Genomic DNA, 20,241 nt, shown 5'->3' with positions numbered 1-20,241 from the left:
TCTCTCTCTCTCTCTCTCTCTCTCGCTCTCACTCTCACTCTCACTCTCACTCTCTCTCACACACAATTTGCATAGGGAGGGAACTTCCATTGCTCCCAATGGAACCTTTATTCACAATACAGTGGTACCTCGGGTTAAGAACTTAATTCGTTCTGGAGGTCTGTCCTTAACCTGAAACTGTTCTCAATCTGGGATCCCAAGGGTCTGGAACTGCAGCAGAGAGAAAGCATGACCACTTCCCCACTTGCCACAGTATTTATCCTGATTCTACATCCACAGTGGCTGTTACTGTCATTATTTAAAAGACTCCATAGTCTACATGTGGCTAGTGTTTAGCATCATATGTAGTTGTGCCCTTTCAGTAGCATTGTGGATTATGAAAACTAATGACTGAAAAATTTGCCCTGATGTACAGTATATATGCTAATAGGGTGATTCCTTGTGGCATTATCACCATTTCATTCAAGCTCTAATTGGGTGAAGGAATCACATAGAACAAGTGAGTCAGAAGCAAGGTAGCCATGTATCAGTGCCCTCCAGAGTATTATGACTACTTGCTCCATTATTGGTAAATTCCACATCTTTCCTTTCTCAAAAGCAGACATCCCCAAACTCAGCCCTCCAGATGTTTTGGGACTAAAATTCCCATCACCTCTGACCACTGGTCCTGTTAGCTAGGGATGATGGGAGTTGTAGTCACAAAACATCTGGAGGGCCAAGTTTGGGATGCCTGCTCTAAAGATTACTGGATGTGCCTCAGGTTGTGTCAATGGGAAGTAATCAACTAAGTGATAAAAAGTTTGTGATTCAAATGCAATAGAATTCCTTCTTCTTAAGAATCCTCAATAGCTTATGTTTAAAGAACCTCACCCATTTTATTGTACAAATTCCATTGATAGTGACTGGAGTACCATCAGGTCTTTTCTTTAAATGACTGCTTACATGCACCTATGAATTAGTGTTGGCAAGTAAAAAAACCCCATTGCAGATACCATTGTAGCATGCAGCTAAATGAGCACCACCAAAAATAGTACAAGAATGCAAGTCATTAAATTATTACTCCCAGTCTCATGATGATTATGGTTAATAGGGCAATCAAATCCTGCTGTATTGTTCTTTAACTACATGGCTGTTTAGTAGGAGGCATACATTTTCATTAAATAAAGACTTATGGTAAGAAGAAGAATGTAATCAACATTAATGACCTGGAGTCTAATTGAAAATGCTGCCTTAGTCACCATCCCACCCAGCTATTAAAAAAAGACAACCATTTTCTTTAAAAAATCTCAAATGTTTGTAGACTTATCATTTCCACTTCTCCCACATTTCACACACCTCTCTTATACTGATTAAGTTAATCCAACTTTAAAAGTATAAATTTGTGCTGAAAAATGAGCTTGAGGATTTACTCTTCTTGAGATTCATTCGTGTATGTATACTTGTAGAGGACTACATTGTTCATCACTTACTGACTGGCAAATGAATGAATACTTCCCATTCAAAGTGTATGTGAAGTGAGATGAAAATTTGACCAAGTATCATGATTTATATTGGCTCCTTCATGCATGCAAATCATCACTTGATGTTTTAGTCATTAAGCGACCGGCATGCATTAAAAACCACCATTATGTGAATTGCACTCCACCACTAGCTGAACTGCAGTTGGGGGTAATGAGTGAAAGGACCTTCTTTGTACCAGCAGCACCTTACTTGTGGAACTCCTTGCCCTAAGGCAATTTATATTGTCTCTTAATTGCTGGTTTTTGGCTACCAGTTAAATACTATTCTTTTCTCTGATACCATTTCATTTGCCTCTGATTATTTTTTCTTCTATATTGATTTTGTCATGATTCCACTGATGGGGAAATCCTGAATCACAGAAGCAAGCAACCCATTGGCTACATGCTTTAAGGACACTATAGCCCATTCCAGCCTTTGTTAATGTGAAGGGGGCTAATGGGGAAAGGGCCATGTTGGGGCATAATTGCTTTACCTGTCAGGGCTTCCACGCATAATTCAGAACTCTAAATTGTTCTAAATTATTATCCAGGCTCTAAATTATGCACTGAGCCTGTACATGTAGTATAGACTTTCAACTTTAGAATCTGTATCCCCACTTGATGATGACAAAAGAATCCACATGACTTTGGAGTTGGTGCTGAATCTTGCAGATCATTTTGCCATGACTGCCCCTTTTCATGCAAGGAACACCTTGCATGTTCCTTGCATGAAACCATGCACTATGGTTGTACACTCAACCCATTGCTATCTATTTTTTGACCACTAGATTGGCCTTGTATTTTACAAATTGCCTAGTTGCTAAGGTACAGATAACTTCACTCCTCCTCCACTGGCTTACTTGGCTTCAGTACTAGCCATGGAGAAAAGATAATCTCTATCCTGGTAGAAATCAATACTTTAAATAGTCAGCTAAAAAGACTAGTAGCCTCTTAGACAATTAGATCGCTCGATCAATCGCTCAATAGATGGCAGGCTAGTAACTTTTTCTGGGTTACTTGGAATGTTGCAAGAAATTTTTGGTGAAGATATCTGGTTTCGTGGAGCATCACAAAACATATTGGAACATGAGGCAGAAAATATGAATGGTGTTGCACTATGGAGTAAAAAAAAATATACCAGTCATATAAATAACAAACAATTTGCAGCTCTTTAATGCTACCACGAAATCTCCTAAAATCAGGCCAAGTTTGGAATTAATGTGAAGCATCAGTTAGCTATTTTTCTTTGCTAGTTACTACCAGTCTTGTGAATCGAACCTTCAGTGTTCTGCAGAGTTAAGATTTAAAAAGAATGTTGTGCTAAAGAACTAATTTTGTTTTCCTTTAAACTTGAAATATGGCACTTATTTCTGGGATTCAAGGTAGCAGATCTCCCCCTCTGCCTGGTTTATAACTTGCAATTTAATTATATGTCAGTACTTTTGTTAAACAGGTTTTGTTTTCTAGGGTGAAGAGACACAGCGGGGAGGGCAGCAGAATGGAGGGACAAATTGCCAGACTTTGGCTTCTCAGCTTAGTAGGCGGGGAGCAACCTTCAGCTTTAAATATTTCTTCCAGACATAATATCAACAGCTTGAAAGATCAAATACTTGCAAGTATTTCTAGTTTAGGGACTTTAGTTAGACGACAGGGATTGAAATGCCTGCACATTTCCATTAAAAAAACAACACAAAATCTTAGAAGTAATATCATTCCAACAATCAATTGTAGACATTTATTGTTTAGATAGAGGGAATTTCTTATTTTTTGGAAACATCTGTAACAGGCTTTTCTTCCCTCTTATCTGAAAGGAGGCATATGGTTCTGAATTAATACATGTGCTTCACTGGCTATGCATTCTTTAATATATAATGAAATACATTTTTTGGTGTCAAGGAAAGTATTAAATAGAACCTGTAACATAATTTACTGACTTTTGTAAAATGTGGATAGACAGGGGGAGTAATTACTTCCATAATTCTCTTTCCTTCATGTAAGTTACTTCCCCCATCCTTTTAATCAGAATGGTAGTAGCTTCTGCTTTGCTCAGTTTAAGGCTGAAATCTCATACACCCTCATTTAGGAGTAAGTGCCACTGGATTCAGTAGGACTTACTTCTAAGTAAACATGCATAAATTTAGCTGCATGTTTGTAGTACACAGTCTTCAAGGAATCATCATAAAGAATCTTTAATAGATTTGAAAAAAAATAAATTAATTATGTATTATCTTACTGTAGACCCAAAGTGATCCCAAACCAGTGATTCAAGACAAGAGGCTGCCATGATCTGCTAAAACAGGGATAGTCAATGTGTAGCTTTCTGGATGTAACCGGACTACAATTCCCATCGTTCTTGCCCACACTGACCTTGCTGGCAGGACTGATGAGATTTGCAGTCCAGCAACAACTGGAGAGGTCCACATTGGCTACCCTTCTATGAAATAGTACTGGTATGCCCATACATGCATACACCTTCAGTGCTGCACTTGCAAACCTTTCCACATTTTGTGTTCCCCAAAACTGGGACTCATTGCACAGAAAAGTAAATGGAAAAAAAGAATACACAAGAAGTAAAAAGGGCAAGAGTAGTCTTGTTAGCCAGACCAATCTGGTTTAGCTTGTTTTTTATGCACAAGGGGCAAAAAACAGACAAAGCATATCTTAACCACATCTCTATAGCAAATTAGTGTGGCATGGCCTCAAGTATTAGAGAGCCAAATAAGTGGGGGAAAGATGTGTTCCAAAGCTATAGCTGATTCTTCATTGATTTCCGAGAGAGCAATGGAACCTGGAGGAAGAAATGATGTAGGATCCCAGACATTGTTACTACATCAACTGACTATGAGCAAAAATTGAACAAGCATATATTACAAAGACTGTTGCTAAGTTTACTCTTCAGGCTGCAAGGATAAAAGAAAATGATATTTATTTCATCTTATTAAAAATAGGTTATGTATTTGGCCATCTTGGGTAGCTGAACAGCTTGAACTGTCTTGACTTTTTTTGTAATAAAAATGAAAATTGTCAAGGATAGTTCATCAAAATGCACTACATTTTATTTTCATTTCCTTTTTTATGCTGAAAGTGAGGTGGAGATGGTGGCTAGTCAACAGTGATTATTAATTCAGTCATTGTTGCATCGATGCTAAGAGCATCGGACTTTCTGTGATCCAAATCCCCATAAGTCCTTGCACCTCAGTTGGCTTAACATTCTAACTTACACATGAGTATTTGATCTCTACAGTCAGAGGCAATGAATACCAGTTGCTGGGAAACTCAAGTGGAGAGACTGCTGTTGTACTCAAGACTAGGCTTCCCATAGGTATCTGTTTGGCCACTGTGACAACCTAATGCTGAACTAGTGAGCTTTTGGTCTACCTGCTGAACTAGGTGACTTTTCTTAGTTCATAGAATCATAGAGTTAGAAGGGACCACGAGGATCATCTAATCTAACCCCCTACAATGCTGAAATATGCAGCCATCCCTTACAGGGACTGAACTTGCAACCTTGGCATTATCAGCACCACACACTAACCAACTGAGCTGTACAAATTTCATGTCTTCCTTGTTCCATGCAGGTGCCTTTGCTCATGTCAATATAGAATCTTGGCCTAAGCAGAGCAGTTTAAATTCTGTGACCCATTGCCTCTTCCAGGTTGGTAAACATAGTTTCAGATTTTGCCCCTATTTTAAAGGATAGTTTTATTGTAAAAACATAGGGCAGTTTTCTTGGGCAACATAATTTCCTCTTCTCTTCTGCCCTCACCAAGTGCACCCCACACTCTCCCCAAGTCTGAGGGATGGGGGGGAGCCCTGGAACAGATTTAGGGGAAGAATGGGAATAATAGAGGGGCAGAAAATTCCATTGCATAAGTAGAAATTATTTTACTGATAGAAGGTTATCCCTAGAGCTATGTTGAATAAAACCCATAGAGAGGCTCCCCATATTACTGATAAATGAGATTTATGATAGTCATGATATGAAAAAGAAATGTGTTTCAAATAGCTGCCAACAAAGCAAAAAAACAAACAAAAAAAACAGATAAAAATATTTACCCATTAACCCACATTTTCTTCCTGGGCAAGGCCTATGGAAACAAAACCGAGTAAGCTGATTGTGTGTTCTTAAAATGCTCGTGTTTCATGTCAGAGCTTTTAACAATTCTTACTTAAGGACGAAAATATGCAAACATTCATTTTGTGCTGATCAGTTTACAATCATAAGCAGATATTCCACTCTTTCTTGGAAGCTGCCAATTTCCATTTCCCTTATCAGCCACCGTGAATAACACACCTGTTCACTAACTGATTTCATGGCAGTCCCTTGTGTTACTTATTGGATCGAGTCAGAGTTTTTGTCATTGAAATTCAATCTTTCTTTTTTCTTTTTTCTTTTTAAAAAGGAAAAGTGAAAATTTACATGTTGCTTTCAAATTTTTCTTACTGAAAACTTTCTAAGCCTATGATCCTAAGTACATTTGCTTCTTTCCAACTTTCTTTGAAATCAAAGGGATTTACTTTCAAGTGAAATTCTTTAGGATTGTACATAAATATAATGCATTCTGAGAAACCTTCAAAAGGATTTTTTAAAATGAAGCTACTGAATCAAGCATATGTTGTATTTCAAAACAGGAATTATTTTTATTTTTGTACTGGCCCATTGGATTCAGAAAGGGCCATTTTTAAAAGACCAGCAATTATAAAGAAAAATAATTAATTTTGCCCAAGCAAACTAGCAAATACTATGATGCACCTGTCTCGGGGAGTGGCGAGACTAGGACTTGGGAGATCTGAGTTCAAATACCCTCTCAGCTATGAAATACACTGGGTGAATCAGAGCCAGACACCATCAGTCATCCTAACCTACATTACAGGGTTGTGAGGATAAAATGAGAGGATAAAGAACCATGTGAAAAATAAATTATCTATTTACAATATTTATAAACTGCTTTTCAGGTGGACCTCATGAAGTGGTTTTAAAAAAGGTAAAGGGACCATTAGGTCCAGTCGTGGACGACTCTGGGGTTGCGGTGCTCATCTCGCTTTACTGGCCAAGGGAGCTGGCGTACAGCTGCCGGGTCATGTGGCCAGCATGACTAAGCCCCTTCTGGTGAACCAGAGCAGTGCATGGAAACACTCTTTACCTTCCCGCCGGAGCGGTACCTATTTTTCTACTTGTACTTTGACGTGCTTTCGAACTGCTAGGTTGGCAGGAGCAGGGACCGAGCAACGGGAGCTCACCCTGTCATGGGGATTCGAACTGCTGACCTTCTGATCAGCAAGTCCTAGGCTCTGTGGTTTAACCCACAGCGCCACCTGCATCCCTATGAAGTGGTTTACATAAGATGTAAATAAATGTAAATAGTCATACGATCAGATATCAGAATGTTAGGCCTTCTGTTTTTCTATAATTAAGGTGTTTCATCTTCAATAAAGAAACCTCACTGGATAAGTCTCACTATACATTACAGAGGAACAGAGAATGGTCAACATGGTATCACTGTGATGAGTTGCCCCTTTGCTTTCACAATGTTTAGAGAGACCCGTCCAAATCTCATTTACGGCTTCTCAAAGTTGTGGTATTCTACCCTTCCTCCAGATTAGTTTGCAGGACAAACTCTTTCCCACTAATATCATTAGCGTCTGCTGGTGAATTGGAGAATCAAAAAGTGTGAGATTTATAGGACATTGATAAGTTTCACAGAAGATTGCTATTTATAGTGGCAGGTCTGTGTCTAATCATGTATTTTTCCATGTTTACATACATTTCGGATAGTTTAGGGGTAGGCTGCATAGCACAGTACCTAGAGGACATTTCTTTCCTCATCATAAAACTGCACTCCTCTATTCAAGAATTCAAAGGTGATAGTCTTGGTCCTTAGGATTGATTAACTAGGAGAAACATCTAAACAAATAAATTCACATTATCACCAAGGAGAATATTTCTTTTACATATCAAACATGAGGAGGCTTAGATGCATTGGCTATTCCCACCTGGAGATCCTAGAGATGCCTCTATATCTAGAAAAGACAAAAAAAGAAAAAGAAAACCTATGTTCTTCACTTTGAAGAGGGACACTACAAAAAATATTTTAAAATAGGTTCCTGACATGCCAGCTTTAAAGCAATCTCTTTGGTGCTACATTCTCTGCTTATCTCATTATTTATCTTTTTCATTGTCTTAATTTTGTTGATTTCTGGAGCCAGCCCTGCCACCAACACTATCAAAATGAAGACTTGCAGAAAACAGAATGAGGTTTCATACTTCTATGGGAGGTTTAAAAGCATGGAGGTGAAAGAGAGGGTGGTGGGGAGGGAATGAGTATCCACAATGTAAGATAACTTTCATTGCAGTTTAAAACAGTTTAGGCTCTAAATACAAGATGCATTTTATTGTTCATGCAGCTGTTCCAACAGATTGTGAATCAGGAAAAAAAAAAAGTATGATCGGACACTTTTTAAGCGAAATCCTGGTTCAATTATTCCTTAGTTAAGGGGATGTTATGCCACTAAAACCAAATTGTTGTGTGATAAAATAGCATGAACTGGCTGGAGAGTTCAAAACAAAGCACTAGAAAGGACATAAAAGAGCCTGGCAGATAAAAATAAACTGTAAGTGATTTCTTTTTTAAGAGAGGGGGACAGAAGATAAGATTTATCAAGTGGAAAGGCAGTCATTTTGGTTTAATGGCATTTTGACATTAATTATGAACGGCAGGTCATCTGTTAGGCAGATGATGTACTTTCTTTGAGATTGAAAGCATGCTACTTTTCATCTTGTACATGGATCAGCAAGTGGAAGATTATGCCATTAAATGTGGTTGGAGGTGGGTAAGAATGAAAGTAGGACTGGTAGAGACAAAACTTTCATGGAGAAATTCGCCATACGGAGAAATGACTAATGATATCATAACTAATTTATGGAAGGACATGTGGATCCAGAATTGGCCTCCATAGTCACTGTAATGGGATAAGGGGTTGCTTGTGCGTAAGCGCCACACCGCTCCAAGCTGAGTAGTTGGCTAAAACTTTCCCTGCCCGGACAGCCCTTACTTAGTGGCTGTCTTAATCGCTGGCAGAATCCGTCAGTGGGCGTTTCCTGAATTTCTTCCAACATAAAAGCTCCTTAACTGAGAGTCTCCGCCTAGCTTCCCTGCACGACAGCTTTCTGCGCAGAGTGGGCGTCCCAATGGGAGGTCCTGAGCTCTCTCCGCTGCCCTCGCTGGAAGCGTCTCTGAGCCTTCCCTCCGACGCTTCCCCCTCCTCTACTTCCTCAGCGGAAGTTCTCCCCCTGCTGGTTCCCTCCCCAGCGTCTGGGAGCCTAGCCACCTCCCTGGGCTCCGATGGCAGTTCCCTGACAGTCACTTACGGACTCATTGTTAAAACCGTGTTTATGGAAGACAAGCTTAATCGGCTATGAGTGATCACCAAAGAAGAAGATAGTGCTTTGCAGGGGCGGACCTTGGTAATATGCCACCCTGTGTAAGGCCATTTGATGCCCTCCCCTTAGCACTTGCTGCTCCAGCTTTAACCAGGCTTTGGGAAGGAGGTGTGAGACTCTGGCTTCTAGAGTCCTCCTACCTCCTTCCCAAAGCCCAATATGTGCTTACTCAGCTTTGGGAAGGAAGCAGGAGGATTCTAGGACTCTGTCAGACCCCTCACACCTCTTTCCCGAAGCCAGGCAAGCACTGGATTTGAGAAGGAACACTTCTCAGCTGTACGCCTGGCACTTGCCCTGCCCTAAATGTGCCTCTGTGCTTTGAAAAATATTTTGGAGCGCTAGCTGGGAGGAAAGTTTGAGAACCATCAGGGTCAATATCATGCAACATGAACACATGAAGGAATCTACCTTAGACCAAATCAGGCTGTTGATACATCTGGGTCTGTTCTGTCTACAGTGGCTTGCAGTAGCTCTGGAGGGTATCAGGCAGGGATCTTTCCCAGCCCTACCTAGGACTCAGTCTAGGAGGCCAAAGAGGCTTACCTCTTTGTTGTTTTCACTTTTGCTCCTTTGTATTCGTATTTTCTTCTCTCCCATTGCTTGGCCTTTTGATCTTTGTAAAATAATAATAAAATCCTGATGAAAATTCATCAAACAATTTCCCCAAAGCGATTTCCCCATATATAATGGATTTTTGTCCATTATTTTCATGAATAAATGATTGTTTTGAAATAAACACTTTCCTGTAATATATGCATGTTTGTATACTTTGTTTGGCTGGAGAACTGCACAAAAATGTTGAAGAGTGTCTGTATTGAAGAGTGGCTGTATATTGGCTTAAAAAGTATGAATTGGGTAGTATCTCTTGAAAATGCAAACAAAATCAAATTTCTACCCCTTCCTTCCATGCATCCAATGAAATAGGCCCTGGTCTGCAAAAACTTGTTTCACCATAAGCGTGTTTCTCTTTGAGATGCTACTCCCCCCCCCCATACAAAGTGAGCAAACTGTCTGAGAGATGTACAGGGTGAGTCTTTTCAAAGAGGCCCCGTGGAACATGTGTACTCTGTATCCATGGGGCCTCTTTCAAATGACTCACCCTGTATGAAATGGTAAGTCACAGCTCAAATCCCTGAAACTGGCATTAGGTGGATGTGAAAAGAAAAAGGCTTCTTATCACCACATTTTGAAACGCATATTTGGATTTATCCAGACTTCTCCCTTACTCTCTCTTACCCTTCTTGAGAACACATTATATATATGTACATAATTTGAATTCTGTTAGTATTTAATTGTATTTTAATGATTTATTTTTCTATGTTTTTAGTGATGCTTGTTTCATCTGTAAGCTGCCTTGAGCCCCACTGATGAAAAAGGCAAGGCTTAAATAAATATACAACAACAACAACAACAACAACAACAACAACAACAACAACAACAACTTTTCAACAACTTTTGCATAGGCTTCTCTATGTCATTTGAACCCCACCTTTTTCAGGGGTCCTAGCCGCATGAAGGAGCAACCTATGGAAGGAGGTGGGGTCTTGCTCCCTCTCCACACCTTAGCTCTCTGGGCATGTAGAGCTAAGAACTGAATCGGGCTTTGGTAGTCTGAACATGTGCTAATTGCAAAGGAGTACACCTTCAGACATTTAAGTTGAGCAGGGGAAATAATTTTATGACACTGTATGCAATTCTGATTGTCTTCTCAAGGCACTAGTCAAATGCCTATTATAGTTATGGCAGTTAATTCAACAGTATTTTCTGCCAAGCATCTTTTCCATCACTGGATACAGAAAGGGCCATTTTCTAAAGGCTAGCAAATATTAGAAAAAATAAATGATTTTGCCCAAACCAAAACAACCACCAACTAGCCAATATAATGATTGCCCCTAGTATTACCTTTATATCAAATGACAAGTACTGAATTTTAGGACATCTATATTGTGTGTATGTATGCAAGCACACAGCAGGAGGTGGGTTAGCTTCATGCCCGTCTGTACTCCTTACTTTTATTAAAGTTCCTGTAGAAAATGGTCCCCTCAGCTTCTTTATATTCTTTGAGGTAAACCTTTGTGTATGTTGAGAAAATAGGTCATTTGGATTCCTACCAGGCACGACAGTTTTGGAATAATCTGTCAAAACCTCACTTAACAGTTACAATTCACTTTCGAAAGCAAGGGAATAGAAAGAAACCCCGACTATAACAACAACCAAAAAAACAGAGTGATTTTCTTTGCTTTCTCCCCTGAGTTATGAGCAGAATACAAGTGCACATCGCAGGATGCTGCACAGAACAGTCTATTTAGGATGAAGTTTTGAACTGACCCTTTGGAACACAGGGGATCATCTTTCCACTTAAGCTTTGCTGACAGGCAACTGTAGGAATCTCTATTCCACAATCTCCCTCACCCCAAAAGGTGTGTTAATTCTCCTTCCCTCTTTACTGCAGATTAAACTAAAAGTGTTCTTAAATGAGTTGTAAAAATGCAGCGGCAAAATAATTTGCATTCCCAAGGGCCCATCTCAACTAACCATCAAAATATCCACACACTCCACACTTGAATTCGTTAGAATTCACATTAGAGCTATAGGGACCCTATAGGGTTCATTTGGTAATGGGTCTGTTGTGGGGAATCTCTTAATTCTTTTTACAAGGCACCACCAGATGTTAACTGTACTCTGTATAGTGGAAATTCTCCCTTAACCAAGATCTTTTTCTAAATATGTCACAAGATGTGAAAAATGGTTTTTATATAGTGGCCTAACTGTATTTACATGAATTGTGATACCTTTCTCCCCCAAGAAACCTTGGTTAACTAACATTCCGGTCCTGTGGTCTAAATCCAACACAGAATTAGGTTATCAACAAATGCATGCCTTAATGCAGGTCGCATGTGAATGCTAAGTTAAACCATGGTTTAGCATGAACAAGCAATCATGGTGATTCCTGGAGCCAAAATCATGGCTGCTACACACTTCCCCCAATTCTGCTGCTTCAATACTGCCTGTTTGGCTTAGCATTGTGTCAGAATCATAAGCGGCAAATAAAGAACCAGCTTAGAATTCATGGTTCATCTGGAATGAGACAAACCACGATCTTGAATTCTTCCTCTTTCTGCTTCTCCTTTTGTTACCTTCTGTGACTTGGAAGGTGTCTGTATGAAGCAAGCATCCTTTGAGAGCCTCTTTGAAAACATGGATGAAAACTTCAAGTATATATGAATCTCTCTTCTGCCAAAAATTGCAACAAAAAGGGTGGGAACTAGCACACTTGTCCCCATTGCCCTTCTTCACGTGATAACTTCTGCATTTTTGTTATGCCTGAATGGGTTTCTAGAGTTTCAAATATATGAAGAGGCAAGAAATAATGGCACATCTTTCTTTTGAAACTTTCAGAGTGCTGCAGACTTGTTTCTTGCTGCATTTACCTGTTCCCATTTTACACAAAATTCACCTGCCCTTGGTAGTTTTTTCTTAAAGCAAAAATACCCCAAAACATCAATCAAGTTGAGTATTACCTCTTTAGTACATAGTTGCTGATGTTTGAACTGCAAAGACAAATGTTTTTATGCTTTGGGTTCTTTGTTTTTATGACTGCTATGGTTGATGGTTTTCTGTCTTAAGGCTAACTGCTAATATAATAAAATTGAATTATCTTGAAATGAAGGTTATGGTAAAGCATTTTGGCTGGTATTCTAAGTGACAGAGGCTACATTTTATGAGTTTTGTGAGCTATTATATGGAATCTCTCTTTCCCCTGTCTCCATGTCATGGAAGCCATAGAGACTGAATTTATTTATTTATTTTTAAAGGGGAAAGAAATGGTTGGAGCAGAAGATTACTTCTTGAACACATTGGAGTCAAAAAGCAAATTTGGCTTAAGATGCTGTGTAGGAAACAGAATCTTATATAGCCTGATTACTTATTTCCTAAGAAACACTGTGAGTGGAGAGCAATAGTCCTAGCACAGCAGCTATCAGCAATGGAAGAGATGGGACAGAGTTTTGCCCTACTGTAAGAACCCAGGAAAGAACCACAGCAATCTTGGAAGTTTTCAATCTCACCAGCATAATGGAGAGCTACTTTGGCTGATTCTATATAATTTTGCAGGGTGCATGTTCCATTGATTTACCACTTTAAAATTGTTTTCTCAAGTTCTAAAGAAGGCATCTTTCCAAATTTCATTCCATTGTTGTTCATCTAGAATTTCCTCAAAGTCCTTTTCCCATCTAGTTTTCAGTGTATTAAGTGAGGGCAAAGCCAAAGGAACTGTTATTGTACTGTTTTCTGTGGATTGTTCGTATGTACATCACTTAGAAATGAAAATAATTAAGCTGTATATAAATGTCATAAATAAAATAATAAGAACCCACCCCATAGTGGTTATATCCCTCTTCAAGAGGCCTCATAAGAAATTATTCATAAATGATATTAATTACTACTACTATTTTTGAAGTGGTTCCATTCACACTTGTTAGATGGGCGGGGTATAAATAATAAATTATTATTATTATTATTGTCTTGTTCCTGTGGTCTCCTCTGAACTCTATTCAGTAAAACACTAGAGCTGTACTCAAGATAGATGGGGATGAGAACTGTCAGCCCTTCACATGGTACCTTGACAATCCTCAGAGCCTCTCCAAAGACGCAACACTAATGCATCACTCTGTCCTTAAATTATGAGTACAAATGATTTCATTTTGCTGCCTTGTTGGACCTTGGCCAGTCAAGGGGACTCCACCTGACCACCATTTACCAAATACACACACATCCCATTGTTCAGATTCAGTTGGCTTGATCTTGATCCCTAGCCATGTGCACAGGAGAATAAATTAGGTTGCCAAATCATTAGGCATTTTGAGTAATTTCTGAGAAAGCAGTGGGCAAAGGCAAATGGCTGTAACCCACCTGCCATGCTTAGGATAGCACTAAAGTTGCATTGGTGCAAATGAATGCTACTATTTCTACAATTCTTTTATATTTTGTATCACAGACAATTTGGTGCTTATCATTATATGCCTATGTATGACCACAGGAACATCACTGTCTATATAAATTCACAGGGAGCCATTAGATTCTACTAGGTGAGAAAGTATACTTTTGCAAAGGCCAGTAACATGACTTTACATTTTCCTGCTCATTATTTGCAGTCTACAGTATCATTAGTTATGCAATTTGGCATGTCTCCACTTATTATTTCTACAGATTTAGCACCTGCTTGCAGGGAGTCTTTTTTTAATTTTAAAAAAGCAGTATTAAGAAGTGACAGGAAAAATGAGCTGTGCAAGAATAGCTATGGAGTAACAACAACAGAAAGACAAATTTTCAAATCTAGTAGATTACTACCAGAATATTTTAACTGCAATGATGGTAAACATTTTGTTTTTGAAGAAAGTGGGATGCAATTAATAGTCAGATAAACTTTAGGCACATTTCTCCCCATTCTCACTTGGATTATTTGAAATATTTTACCAGACTGATAGCTGTCATGCTACCTAGCAAGGATATGAATCAGTGGTGTCATCAGGGGAGGAGGGAAAGAGTAGACTTTCACAAGCACCTGTTTTCATTGTGGACACATTGGGTCCTAGTCAACTCTGAATGTTCCACCCCCACCCTGCTTAGCTGGCGAGCCAATTTGGGCTCGCCCACAGAGGCTGATGGACCCTGATAGATTCCGTCAAGCCTTGCAGGACCTTTCTCCCCCTGGCGACTCATTGACCGAGCTTGTTGAGGGCTGGAATACCTAGCTCCTGGCAGCCATCAATGAGATTGCACCTAAGCGCCCTCTGCGACCCCGCAGAAACCGGGCTCCTTGGTTTACCGAGCAGCTCCGGAAAATGAAGTGGGACCTCAGACGGCTAGAGCGAGTATGGTGGGGTGCCCGTGACGGAGCTTCAAGAACATCTTATAGGGTTTTTATGAAAACCTATGAGATGGCAGTGAAGGCCGCTAAGAAGTCCTACTTCTCGGCCTCCATTGCATCCGCTAGCTCTCACCCGGTGCAATTATTTAGTATAATTCAGTCTTTAACGTCCCTTGAAGGACATCCAAATTTAAATAACAATTTGACACACAGCTGTGAGGCATTTGCGAGCTTTTTTGCGGAGAAGGTCCTGTTGCTCCTCCATGACCTCCCTGCCAATTTGGATACAATAAAGGAACTGGAGGCCCCTCGACTGTCCTCGGGTCCAGTATTGGACCACTTTGACCAGATATCCCCAGCTGATATGGACAGACTCCTCCGAGCTGGAAAGCCCACCACTTGTCCTCTCGACCCGTGCCCGTCTTGGTTGATTAGAGCGTGTCCAGACGAGGTGTGGGCCCCACTGGGGGATATCATCAATTTGTCCCTTGGCACCGGGACATTCCCAGGGGAACTGAAGGAGGCAGTGGTGCACCTGCTCTTAAAGAAAACATCATTAGATCCCTTAGATCTATCCAATTACCACCCAGTTTCAAATCTTCCATTCCTGGGTAAGGTGATTGAGAGAGCGGTTGCTGAACAGCTTGGTAGGTTTCTGGATGAAACATCGGCTCTGGATCCATTCCAGTCTGGCTTCCGCACTGGTCATGGGACCGAGACGGCTCTGGTCGCCCTAACAGATGATCTCTACAGGCATCTGGATTGAGGCGGGTCAGGGCTGCTGATTCTTCTAGACCTGTCAGCAGCCTTCAACATGGTCGATCACGAACCCCTGGACCACCACCTTGCCGACGTGGGGATCCAGGGCACAGTCCTTCAATGGCTGCGCTCATTTCTCTCTGGTCGGGGACAGAGGGTGGCGCTTGGGGGGGAATTGTTATCCCTCCACTCCTTGGTGTGTGGAGTGCCCCAGGGTGAGATACTCTCCCCGATGCTTTTTAACATCTTTATGCGCCCCCTCGCCCAGCTTGTCCGGAGTTTTGGGCTGGGCTGCCATCAGTATGCTGATGACACCCAGCTCTATCTGTTGATGGATGGCCATCCTGACTCGGCCCCAGACACACTGATCAGATGCTTGGAAGCTGTGGCTGGATGGTTACGTGGGAGCCGGTTGATATTAAATCCTTCAAAGACAGAGGTCCTCTGGCTGGGACGGGATGATATGGGATTGAGGGGGCAACTCCCATCTCTTGCGGGGGTGCAATTAGTGCCAGCACCATCCGTTAAGTGTTTGGGTGTAATCTTCGATACCTCCCTCTCTATGGAGGCGCAGATTGCAGCTATAACAAAGGCGGCATTTTTTCATCTCCGCCAAGCTAAGCAGTTGGCTCCTTACCCCTCTCGCTCTGACTCTGTGATCCACGTGACAGTCACCTCCAGACTGGATTATTGTAACTCGCTCTACGTGAGGCTGCCCTTGAGACTGACCCAGAAACTCCAGCGGGTGCAGAATGCCGCGGCAAGACTCCTTACGGGGTCTTCGCTGTGAGATCACATTCATCCGGTGCTATACCAGCTGCACTGGCTCCCGGTGGAGTACAGGATCAGGTTTAAGGTGCTGGTTTTAACCTTCAAAGCCCTATACGGCCTAGGACCCTCGTACCTACGGGACCGCCTCTCCTGGTATGCCCCACAGAGGAACTTACAGTCTTCAAATAAAAACATCTTGAAGGTCCCAGGCCACAGAGAGGTTAGGCTGGCCTCAACTAGAGCCAGGGCCTTTTCGGCTGTGGCTCCAACCTGGTGGAACGCTCTGTCACAAGAGACAAGGGCCCTGCGGGACTTGACATCCTTCCGCAGGGCCTGCAAGACAGAGCTGTTCCACCAGGCCTTTGGTCAGGGCGCAGCCTGACTCCCTCCTCTGGCAATCTTTACAGAACTTTAGTTTATGGTTGCCATCAATTTTGATTTTAATTAATTTTTATAATGTTTTTAGAATGTTGTACTATTTTAGTGTTGTTAGCCGCCCTGAGCCCGGCTTTGGCTGGGCAGGGTGGGATATAAATAAAATTTATTATTATTATTATTATTATTATTATTATTATTATTATTAACTGATTGTATGCAGAAAAATGGGTTATATTGGGTGATATTCAACTGAGTTTTACTTAGAATGTACACACATTTGAATGCTGGATGGTCTTAGCTGCAGGTTCTGTTCCAATCCCCTATGTGATTAACCGAAGATGTGCATAGAACGCTGTCTGAGTGCAACTACTGTGTAAGTACATAAGCTTTTTGGGGGGAATGATTGGAAACTCCACACAGGGCAAGGTACCCAACAAAGCCTGCATATATTAAGGATGGGGGAGAAATTCAGCTTACATTTAAAAGTGAACCTACCTAATTTGCATTTCTGGACACAATATGTGAACTGAAAGTCAGCCACAAATTTTGAAATCTGCACATCTCTGAATTGCACAATGCAGTTCTCCAGCAAACTAATGTGCACAGAAGTGCATATACAAGGGTGAAGTGTGCATATACAGTATATAACATAAAATCACATAAAAATGGATTATATTATGCAAAAAATTATTTGTAAAAATGTGCACATTTAGGGAAACATATATAGAGAAAAATGTGCATATTAGGAGAAATCAGTACTCTAATGGTGGTGAATGTTCATGAAGCCCTTAAAAAAAAAAAAAAGGATTTTCAAACTAATGTGGAAATGTGGAGAACAGAACTATAGACTGGATAAATGAGAGAAACCCAAAGTGACAGATTCACTCATCCCTAGAAAGAAGTTACAGCTCTTGTTTTCCACCACTCAGGCACTTTAAACTAGCCATACTTAAGTTAAAAGTGAAAGTTGAAATGACCCGATTCAGGGTAGTGAACATTTTTTAGCTGCTTTCAAATTCAAGAATCTAGGAGCAGGATTTCCATTCAGTTCTGAATTATCCTAATGGGAAAATATCAGTAGGGCTTGGAAAAAAAAGAGATATTATAGCATACTTCTTAAGTGTGCTGTTTCTACTTGACATTTCAATAGTGTTAATGTTTTGGGAGTCTTCATTCCAACCCAGCTCAAAATAATTAAAAACTATAGTCCCAAGTACAGTTTTAGAGATGACCCCTATTTGTACTCACTACATGTTGCCTTTACATTTTTGCACCAGACCCACTAAAACTAAGCACTGGCATTTGAGAAGTATTAATGGAGTAACTTTGTGATGAAAACAGTATAATGGAAAAATGAACTTGCTAAATTAATGCTTGATTACAGCACTGCGTAGAGAGTGATTGGAAGGCATTGCAATTTTAATTTTGCCAAACTACAGATGAACATTAATAATATACCTATGTAATTGGATGTGTTTCCTTAATCAGAGGAAGCAGCATGAATAGCTCAGTAAAGCAGTTTTGTTCTGGAACCTCAGAAAATGGAAAATAACTATGGAATTCAAGAACCAACAATGCAATCAATACTGCAGAATTAATGAAAAGTGCATCCAATAATATAAGCTGGTGGTTTCAAGAACTGCAAGTTACAGGTTTCCAAAGCACTCGCAATATGTGATCCATAAGAGCAGCAAAATAACCAGATGATGTTGGTGGGATAAAACCAGGCCAGATCTTTATTGAAAGCAACTGGCAGGGTAAGGGTTGGCATGGCATTGGGGCCAGTATGATTTCACAAGCTCCACATTAATAGAATGCATCCACTGTACCATGGGAGTCGGCCGTTGTTGAACCTTGCCATGGTGCAAGTCAAGAAATCAAGGTCTCACTGGGGGGACCTGGGTGCAGATTCCCTCCAAGCTTGTGCTGTGGTTAATCCTCCCCACACGCCCCTTATGGGGCCCCTTTATGCTATATTGATCCTGCCCAATGCCATTTGCACCCTCAACAAAGGAAGGTCACAATTCACTAAGGGAAAGGTGAAAAAAAATCTAACCAAGTGCCAAACAGGCTGAGAGAAAAATATTACTTTCCGGCCCTGTTAATCAGTGATGCAAAATTGCTCCAACCCGAGGGTGGGCAGGTGGGAAGCTCTCAAGGCAACGTGGCCCTGAGCTCCAGGAGAAGCAGCCTTATATAGGCTTTTCACTCCCCTTTTGCAAGGGCTCATGGGACAGCTTCTCCCCATAAGCTCACAACAGCCTTGGCCAGAAAAAAAAAATGTATCTATGGGCCACAGCACCACTGGGCAAAGGCATCTTGTGCTAACTGAGCATGGAACTAGGCTTTCCTTGAAACTTACAAAACACAATGCATCTATAGAAGCCATGGCTTAGCACAGCAGCAGTGTAGCAGCAGGAGGACAAGAGGAGAAGCAAAGCAGCCATTTTCTGCATGCTTGTGTGTTTCTGCTAAGCCATGGTTTGGCTTCCCATTACATGCAAACTGAGTCAATGTCTACATCCTTTGTCACATTCCCTTTACCTTATCTGCATCATGTCTAAATAGTCCTCCCAAACCTATGAATCAATTATTGTTATTTCGTTGGGAAAATAGTGATGGCTATCACTATTGCTGCTGCTGCTGCTGTTGTTTTTATTTGTTCATTTTATCATTTGATGTTGCTATTTCTTTCCTTTCCCCCTCCTCTTTTATTGCATCACACCCTGGGATCAGAATGCAGGATGGGTGGAAAATATTTTAAAATCAATTAAAAGTAAATAAATGAAGTATGCAAAATACTTCAGGACATATAGTGATATCATTTGCACCCAAAAGACTGAAACTGCCTAAGTGAAACTGAATTCAATATGCCCTGAGTTGCTAAAAGTATTTATCTCCATGATGTGATTCAGATCCTAGCATTTGTGTGTAATATGCAATAAGAGGGGCATATTGCTAATCTTGGGTTTCAGTCCAAATGCTTTGTTTTCCTGTGTAGTGTGAAAGAAATCATAAGTGACACTAAGCTGGCCTGCCCTAGGTCCAAAGGAATTGTGTTGAGAATGAGACAGCACAGCCAGGGATGTGATCTGGCAGGTATGTCTTCACAACCTTTGCAATTCTCCAAATGCTGGAATGGCTCTTAAATGCCAGCTGGGAGTAAATTAAGGTGGATGCATTCCCTGAACCCTGGGCTGTAGGAATACAAAAGTGGCTGAAGTGGCTTCATGCCAACTCCCCATTCTGTGGTGCTGAATCAAATATAGCTCATCAGGATCTGAGAATCTGAGCCAATGTTTTCAGAAGGCAATTATAAGCAGAATTAACATATTATGAGCGATGTTTTATGAATCTCACATCAGTGCTTATTGGAGTTTTGTGGGTTTGCCAACTAAGCCACCCATCAGCCTTCATATAAGCGCTGCCTTTGGCCGTTCAGAAGGCCTGTTTGTGTGCAAATTTATCTAGACCACAACCATTGTGGGAGTACATGATGGGGATTCATTTCCATGCCCAGGTGC

The sequence above is a fragment of the Podarcis cretensis genome, assembly GCF_951804945.1.
Source record: "Podarcis cretensis genome assembly, chromosome: 4".
Taxonomy (NCBI): Eukaryota; Metazoa; Chordata; class Lepidosauria; order Squamata; family Lacertidae; genus Podarcis; species Podarcis cretensis.
The sequence above is the reverse complement of the archived record's forward strand: the minus strand, read 5'-3'. Positions refer to the sequence as shown.